The 9706-nt window shown below is 36.0% G+C and overlaps 1 pseudogene across 1 annotated transcript; it reads right to left on the reverse strand.

Annotated features, from left to right (window-relative positions):
- Positions 1–6456: 6456 nt before the first annotated feature.
- LOC105812058 lies at positions 6457–6913 on the reverse strand (annotated as a pseudogene). Its single transcript, XR_001137587.1, has one exon. The product of XR_001137587.1 is annotated as a 40S ribosomal protein S17 pseudogene (transcript).
- Between the last annotated feature and the right edge of the window lie 2793 nt (positions 6914–9706).

The raw sequence follows: 9706 nt of genomic DNA on the forward strand, positions 1-9706 counted from the left end.
TGACATTGTCCTAGAGAGGTTAGATAAGAGGCAGTATCATGTGCTCGAAAATCTGTACTTGTATATTCTTTTGGTTACATAAGTAGCTATTGTTAGATTATGTCAGTGTGTAGGGGTTCCGCTGGCATAACAAGATGCTGAAGCGTTTTTAATGTATGAGTCTGGTATTCCTGTGTGACTAAATGCATTGTTTACTAATGATGTTAAGTGTAGAGTAGCTCATTTAAAAAATTGGTCTATTGTATAAAATAAGCCTGATTTAAAATAAGACCATGCATTTTATTTAATCCAAAAATTAATGTTCCTAAAGAAAATGCAAACCCATTTTAATGGTTACCATGCAATTCTAATAAAAATATCTGGCAAAAATGATCGGCAATTACTTACTGTTAAGCCTATTTACTCGTACTGAATGGAGAGAGATTTTTTTAAAATTTTAATTTAAGGAATATATAATAGTAAGAACCCAGAATCATAATGCTCACAGAGAGTAATGATTTCTTAACTACAATTCACATACCCTGTACTAGGTGTGAGTTCCTTTTGAGCTTTAACATAAAAAAAGCAACAAGCAGTGCCAGTTTTCTTGAAAACAAATTGAGTTCTGTTGTAACTGGCTGCTGTGAAATATTTTTTTTCAAGTTAGGCAAAAAAAAGTAGGTATAATCTAGCAAATAGTTTCGAAATGAAAAAAAAAATCAGTCAATACTTGGATCTGTTAATGTTGAGCCTCGCCTCAGACTTCAAGATTTCTGATTATATATAATGTAAAAAGCATATTCATAGAAGTAAAACAAAGAAGTGGAGGAAATCAATTATTTCTTCATATACCTTAAGAATACCTTTTTAAGCTCGCAAGCTTAACTAATAACACACTCAGAAAGCGCACTCTTCATAGTGGTTGTAAAAATGGCCTAATTTGAAAGACAATGTGTCTGGCATGCATACCCAGTAGGTTCTATTCAGCAAACTCTCAAGGTTTCATGTTAACATAATGAAATATTGTACTATTCCTTGTAGGCTAAATTTTTCTTTACCTCCTTAAATCAATAGCCTAATGATATTTTGTCCCACTCTGCCTGCATCTAAATTTGAAGTTGCTTTACTGAAAATCGTAAGTGGATTGCTCTGAAGCTACTCACCTTCTCCTTTTACTTCCCTTCCCACCCCCGTCCAAGTTTTTTAGAATTACTTTTAGAATATACATAATAAATATTAATAAGACTCACATAGGCATAGCCGTTTTATTCAGGTGTCAGGAAAGGTGTCCATCTTTCCTCAACATGTTACACACGTTACAGTGTTGGCCTTCTTCAGGCTCTTTAATAAGGAAATGTTGGAATCCAATGTAATTATACTGGTATTAACGTGGCTATCTCTCTAAGGTGGGTTACTCAATTTAATTTAACAATAAACTGTTATGTGTATAGGGAAAGGGCATCTGAGGCAGTTTCACAAGACTGAATGTAATATAAACTTATAATAAATATGTATATATTTATAAACCTACAACTTACATTCTTAAATCTGTATCTCCGAAGGGTTCATAAATTTTATTTATTTATTTATTTAGCAAACAAGCCTTTCTCTAGAAGGTAAATTTTAAATTCGCAGGTCCTTACCTAATGAGGCAGTGTTTTTCAAATTACATTAAGATTTTTAACATGAAAAATTTCCAACAGACATGAAAGTTGAAAGAAAAGTAAAATAAATCCTTACATATATATTACCCAATTTTCATAGTTACTGAGACTACCAAGTCTCAGTAATTCATCCAAATGCTTTCTAATTTTATTTTGATGAAATATTTTATGTAAACTTTTTTTTTGTAAGAATAACAAACAGCAGGAAAGGTGCAGAAATCATAAGAACATACCCCTATAAGCATCTGTATCAGGAAGCAAAACATCAGCCGAACCCGAAGTCTTCTCATGCCCCTGTGGGGGCTCAGAAAACGACATCGCAAAATATGGCACTTTGACATGCTGAACTAAAGAGGCAGTCTCCAGGTCTCCTGACCTTCCCTTCACCTTTAGTCTCTTAATCCTATCTCTTCCAAAGCACAGAATGAGACTATTCTCTGAAATTCTCTTATCTACTCAAAAACCAAACCCACCAAAGAGGAGCACAATTGCCTTAGATACCCTCCCCGAAATTTCATCAGCCAAAGAAGAGTAAAATTCATATTGCAGAGGAAGAGACTGAAAATTAAACACCACACTTAAAACCCAGACAAACTAGGTCCCAAACTACTGCCTATTCTCATGTCCCATTCAATTTCCAACGAGAATCATTTCTTAGCATTGTCTGAGCACTGGGCCCATTCATCTCCCAAATCATTTACCTTATGAATGCCTACACCCCCATCTCCCTCTCCCCTATGAGGAGGGTATTTAAACCTCAACCATTTGGCCCTTCTTGGAGCCTCATCTTTGCAGGACTCCCATGTCCTTATGCATGTTTATATATCTGCATGCCTTTTTCTCCTATTAATCTCCGTGTCGTCTGTCATTTTAGCAAATCTTCAGTGGGTGGAGAGGAAACTTTCCCTCTGCCTTTATACCCCCTTTCAGTCACTGTTCCTAACCTCAAGGGTAACCAGTGTTATGATCTTTATCACCATAGATTAGTTTTGCCTGTTTGGGAAATTTTACATAAGTGAAATCACAGAGTACGTATTTTTGTGTCTGTCTTGATTTACTCAACATTATGAGATTCACCCATGGTGCAGCACTTTGTTGTAGTTTGTCCATTCTTGCTATTGTATAGTATTCAAAGAATGAATAGAACATTATTTATCCAGTTTAAATCTGTTGAACATTTGGGTTATTTCTAGTCTCTGGTATTAGAAATAGTGCTGCCGGCCGGGGGCGGTGGCTCACACCTGTAATCTTAGCACTCTGGGAGGCCAGGGCAGAGGGGTCGCTTGAGGTCAGGAGTTAGAGACCAGCCTGAGCAAGAGGAAGACCCTGTCTCTACTAAAAACAGAAAAATTAGCTGGGCGTGGTGGTGCGTGCCTATAATCCCAGCTACTGGGGAGGCTGAGGCAGGAGGACTGCTGTGAGCTAGGCTGACACCACGGCACTCTAGCCCAGGTGACAGAGTGAGACTCCGTCTTAAAAAAAAAAGAAAAAAAAAGAAATAGTGCTGCCATTAACATACTTGTACATGTCTTTTGGTGAACATATGTATGCATTTCTGTTGTATATGCATTCACAGATGTATCTTAAAGCAAATTTTGGACATTATTATTTCACCCTTACACATTCAGCATATTTTAGTATGCATCTCTAAGAAGTATGATGTTTTCTCACAAAACTGTGTTGCTTGCTACCATCCGATGCCTTGTCCTTTATCAATTAAAATGCATTTTTAAACGGGAAATTGACCTTTCTTCAGCATAGCTTATTAAGATAACAAGCTGAAAATACTGAACTTGAAATACTCCTAAGTTGATAGTAGTTTTCTTTAGCTTTGATGGACAGATCAGTCAAATAACCAAGAAGTATTTATTGAGCTCCTTTTTGGTGGGTCAACTAACTTATCTTTTTAGCATTATTCTCACTTACTGAGAGTGAGTGACCAACTGGAATTTAAGGGGAGATAACTATTTCTCTTGATAAATTGTTAGAGATGGAATTATTTATAGTAGATATTACAAAATAATAAAAACTTAACTCACAAGCAAAATGGACTGTTGAGCATACATTAATGAATAGTGACTTAAATGACTTTTTTCTATGTGTAGTGAATATTACAGCTATATTCTCAACAGATATTTAGAATAAATAATAATTAATATATAATTATAAGCACCATAATGGCTATATATAATATTATAGTACATAAAATAATTATATAAATTATGTGTAAATACATAAATTAAAATTTATATATTATTATAGTTAAATAATTAACAATGAATAATAAAAACATTTAAGGGAATGTCTTACCAAACAGACATTTGATTTCATTATTTTATGAAAATAATATCAATTGAAAGAGGTGAACTTCTTCATTTGGGATATGTGATGAATCAAATAATTTGGAATATCTTTGCTTGTTTACCCTTTCTTCATCTTCTCAGATTGGACTACTCTTAGTTTTAAAAAAAATTGATTTCTTTGGCTCTGATTTTCTTTTAATTTTATTATTTTCAACTCTGAAACTTATCTTAGAAGATCTTGCCTCAAGTTCTAATTTTCCAAGAATTTTATATATTTATTTAAAAATATTGTATATTTATTATAGGTTTTTCTAGATGTTTGCAATAAATATAAAAATTCTTATATCAATGTGATACTTCGATAGTTATGTTCTAAAATCAAAAGAACAGCATAGACACAATAGAAACTAGTTAAGCTTTCTGCTTTTGCTTTGAATCTTTTTTTTTTTTACTTTTTGGTCACTCAAAGCAACAAAAGCAATGGCGACAATAATAACAGCTATGATTTACTAAGCTTCACTAGGTACCAAGTACTATGTTAATTATTTCACATAAAACATTTGTAATCTTCATAAAAATACTGTATGATAGTTTAATAATACTAATAATTAATAATAATTTATGCTTATATTGCAAATGAAGAGACCAAGGCTCAGAGAAGTTAAATAACTTTTTAATTTTCACATAGTTGGTAAGTGATGGAGGCAGGATTCCAATTCATTTTTCTTTTTTTTTGACTGAGTCAAGATTTCTTTTATACAAAGTGAATTCGCTTTATACTGCTATGGCATCTGTGCAAGCAGAATTATGAGCTCTATGATGTAGTTATGTTAACTTTCAGTACATTTTTAAAGAAATGTCATTAAAAAATGCTTTTTTACCAACCTCATGGGATGTCGGGTTCTAAAAAATTAATATTCTTTCTATTAATGTTTATAAAAAGAGCCCTAAACTATTTAGGAAATTTTTATATTGCATATAAAACATGCATATTTTTAGGAAACTATTTCTACAAGTTAATAGCTTTAAAATATAGGTACAAATAATCAATTAAATCTTATCTAACTTTACTCATCTATTATGATATGCTGAGGCATAACAGATGCACGGAAGGTGCCAAGAACCTTGACTAATTGTCATGCCACATCTTATATGGAACTAATAACATATAGGATCTGAGCATTCATTTTAAAGAAAGATATCATTAAACATTCTGATGCAAAATGTTTGCTTCTGTAATGAGGAGCCATGTGATTTGGCTTTCTGGAAATCACATTGCTAGTTATTTATCTATATCCTCATCAGTCTAATATCAAATTATATTTCATCTTTCCCAACTTCTAAGTTGCCTTCAATATAAAGAATGAAGCAAAAATTTTGGATGGAACAAATTCATAATGCTTGAAAACATTTGCCCATTTGCCTTTTATAATCATAGCTCTAGTCTCTTTTCTGATTAAAAATTGAGCTTACTAATAAAATGAAGATTAGTTACTTCCCATGTGTTAAATAAAATATTAGTATTCTAAACTTAATAAACTATTACCATGGGGAATCTGTATTCTTTCTTAGGGGAATCATTAATGCTTTCTAACCCTGCTTGTCGGCTTCCTTGTCATGGTCAATGTTTTTAAAGGTCCCCAGTTCTTCCAAGCAAGGAAATAAAAATAAATAAATAAATAAATATCCTCAGGAGTTTGGAGTGTGTGTTATGTGTGTGGTGTGTGTGGTGTAAGGTAGGTGTGTGTGTGTGTGTTTGTGTGACTTTTTTTGTTTGTGGGGAGGTAGGGGGTAGGATGGAATGGGTGTGAGGGTGTGGTGGTTAATTTTAGGTATCAATTTGGTGAGATTAAGGAATGCCTAGAGAACTGGTTAAGCATTACTTCTGGGTGTGCCTGTGAGGGTGTTTCCAGAGGAGACTGGTGTGTGAGCTAGTGGACCAAGTGGGGAAGACCTGCCCTTAATTTGCGCAGGCACCATCCAATAGGCTGGGGACTTGGACAGAATAAAAAAGGAGAGAAAGGATTTCCTCTCTCTTTCTCTCCCTCTTTCTCTCTCTCTCTGTCTCTCTCTCCTGGAGCTGGGACACTCTCCTCCTCCTGCCCTTGGAACTCAGAACTCCAGACTTTCTGGCCTTGGGACTCCAGGACTCACACCAGTGGCCCCCTGGGTTCTCAGGTCTTCAGCCTTGAACTGAGAATTATTCTATTGTCTTCCTGGTTCTGAGGCTTTTGGACTTGGGCTGAGCCATGCTACTGGCATCCCAGGATCTCCAGCTTGCAGGTAGCCTGTCATGGGACTTCTCAGCCTCCATAGTTGTGTAAGCCAATTCCCCTGATAAATCCCCTATCTATCTATCTGTCTATCTATCTATCTATCCTGTTGATTCTGTCTCTCTGGAGAATCTTCCTGATACAGAGGGTTATCGTGGGCAAGTAGGGAGAGGAAAACAGAATATATTAAAGATAGGAACTTTCAAATTAGTGTTGCTAAGTGTACATGTGTATTTCTTTTTGTTGTTGTCCCAGGTTTATTAAAATATTACAGCATAGCAGAAAGATTCAAATGGCTCTACGTGGTGTTTTGAAATTCATCCCAACTGTAGGCTGAGTGACCTGCAGGTTGGACAGACTGCCAAAGTCCAAAAGTTTCAGCATTTCCTTAGCGTCAGGATCTACTTCAATGATCTCCAGATTGAGGGCTGAGACCTCTGGGACATGGTTATCTCTCCTTTCTCTCTCCTCCTCCTGCAGCTTGATGGAGAGACCTCTCACCGGGCCTCTCTGAATCCACTTCATCAAATACGTGATGTAGCCTCCTATCTTGTTTCTGTCTTCTTGCTGGGAATAAGGGCGATCTCCTGACATGTGCGATTGTTCGTGTGGAAGTCATTTCCCAGAGGCGTCTAGTATTTCTCAACGATGACCCAGCTGCCTTCTTCATGGTTTTGGTACGAACGTGGCCCATGTTGACGGGTCCACAGTAAAAGAGCACATGTGTACCTCTGAGGTAATACTTTCTCATCATCGGAAGCTTTAAAACAGAGGCTGTAAGACCTTTGATCAATATATTGTGTAGGGGATTTTGATATTTGGATTTAATATCAAGGCCACTTATAAATCTAAGATTCTGGAAATCCATGATTCTAAATGGTAAGAAACTGCTTAGAGGTCTTTGGATGGTGATTATAAATTAGATCAAGTCCAAAGGGGAAGAGGTTTTTTTTTTTCTACTTGAATGGCTACAAGAGCAGTTTCAAACACATGATAATAATAGTGCTTTGTCTTATAAGATGAAAGTTTGATTCCTTTGTCCATTTTGTATTATCAACAGTAATTCAATTAAAATTTTATTTCAAGCTCGTCTTTTATCAGAAGCATTGTCTTTGGTATGCTTGCATTCTAATATACCCTATATAAGTCATTCAAACTGGTGAGCATCTCATTTGGCAAAAAGAATGCAGTTGTTTTTCATAAACAGCAGTTTGGAAAACTGGGTACAGAGAACAAACTGTTCACTTAGCGTTGCAGTTACTTTGTTCTATTCCTCTGTAATATGCTCTAATTTTATTACCATAAACAAATGAAAGGCGTAGGGATAGGAAATGGGGTACAGGCCATATCCTGAATTGGCTTTCAATTGTGACTTGTTCTGATTCCATTCATAGATCCAAAAATGGCTATTCTGAAATTAAATTTTGTTGGCATATCTAGGCTATCATTTTCTTTTGTTTTATGGAGCTGATCTTCATTCTGTGGGATGATATGATTCAGGTCTAGCTGGTCATTCTATCATTTCACATGGTGAAGCTTGTCCTCAGTGAGATTGGATTATGTTTAGGAATTCACTTTCTCTTTAGCAATGGATGAATGTCTGTCATTAACTTAATTTTTCCTCAGCTGTCATCCTTTCTGTGACCTGAATCAGCATCACCTGGGATGATTGTTAAAATGCAGATTCCAACAACAAATTTACAGAATCAAAAATGCAGGGAATTTCATTCTTAGCAAATTTTCTAGGTGATTCTTATTTAACCTAACATTTAAAAACCAGGATGTTGTCGCTTATTCTATATTGTCTCCCATTTACTAGCTTCTCAAAGAAAGGTCCATTACTCTTACACTAGCCTGGCTCCTCCTCAGTTGCAAGTCTTCTTGACTGAGATAAATCTTCCTTTTTGTTCCTTGAACCTTGCCCTCTGGTTGTCAGATCTACAATTTAATGTTGAAAAAGAATATTTCGATGGTTAAATTTTATGGATCAACTTAGCTAAGCTATGGTGGCCAGTTGTTTGGTCAAACATTAATGTAGATATTGCTATGAAGATGTTTTTTGGATGCGATTAAGATCTATCATCAGTCAAGTTTAAGTAAAAGAGAGTGACTTAGATAACGTGGGTGGGTCTCATCCAATCAGTTGCCTTAAGAGCAAAATCTGAGATTTTTCAGAGAAGAAAGAATTCTGCTTCAAGACTGTGACACAGGCCAGGCATGGTGGCTCACGCCTGTATTCCTAGCACTTTGGGAGGCAGAGTTGGGAGGACCGCATGAGCTCAGGAGTTCAAGACCACCCTCAGCAAGAGCAAGACCACGTCTCTACTAAAAATAGAAAGAAATTAGCTGGGCAACTAAAAATAGAAAAAATTAGCTGGGCATGGTGGCACATGCCTGTAGTCCCAACTACTCAGAAGGCTGAGGCAGTAGGATTGTTTGAGCCCAGGAGTTTGAGGTTGCTGTGAGTTAGGCTGACAGCACAGCACTCTAGCCCAGGCAACAGAGTGAGACTCTGTCTCAAAATTAAATAAATAAATAAAAAATAAAACAAAATAAAAGACTGTGACACAGAAATCTTGCCTGAGTTTCCAGCATGCCAGACTGCCCTAAAGATTTTAGATTTCAGACTTGCCAGCCCCCTAACCCCTATTACCACATAAAGCAATTCCTTAAAATCTCTCTCTCTCTCTGGAAAACTGATTGGAACAAATACCTCTAAATGCCCATGTGACTCTCATGTTCAGGGGTTCATGTTCTCAGGAACTCCTTTGCTCCCTCACTGTGTGTGTTTATATAGTCCATACGTCTAATTTCTGCCTTGAATCTTATATTACTCCTTGACTCCCCTCAGCTGGCTCTAATACAAAGCCTTATTCAGAACAATGCCATCCTACCTTTCTACTGTTCAGCTCGTCTAATTCCTACATGTTGTTTGCTTTCTGTATTTCCTGATTCTCATCTCCATTTAACAGACTGAGAAGATCAAAGCTGAAATGTAGGCCACTACGTTATTTATGTACTCTACCTTTACAAATGAGGCATTTGCCTTAGGACCTAACTTGTTTTAGGACATAGGTATCATTTTAGATTCTCTATGCACCCCCAGCCCTTTTATCTTGTCTTTTCCAATTTTTTTCAAGCAGATCATCATGCCTTGAGTCTGCCTATTAATTTATCAGTATAAATATCCTTAGTGTTATCAAATAATTATATTTTTGTTACCTTATTTTCTTCTAAATTTTTGTCTCAAGCTTTAAAAAAATAAGTGGAATGAGATGAGAAAAAATTTGATCATCCTTAACAATTGGCTTTAGAATTCCTTTCCTGGTGAGAAGGGTTTTTGGGTAAAAGTTCACCTGGGATAAATTGTACTTTGTGGCAAGGGTGTAGCAGTTACCAAGGTCATATATTATAGTTGGTGGCAGTATGGTATAGTGGCTTAAAGGACAAGCTCTAGGATCAGACTGCACTGGTTTAAATCCCAGCT

This window comes from Propithecus coquereli, unplaced genomic scaffold (assembly GCF_000956105.1).
Source record: "Propithecus coquereli isolate 6110/MARCELLA unplaced genomic scaffold, Pcoq_1.0 Scaffold106, whole genome shotgun sequence".
NCBI lineage: Eukaryota > Metazoa > Chordata > Mammalia > Primates > Indriidae > Propithecus > Propithecus coquereli.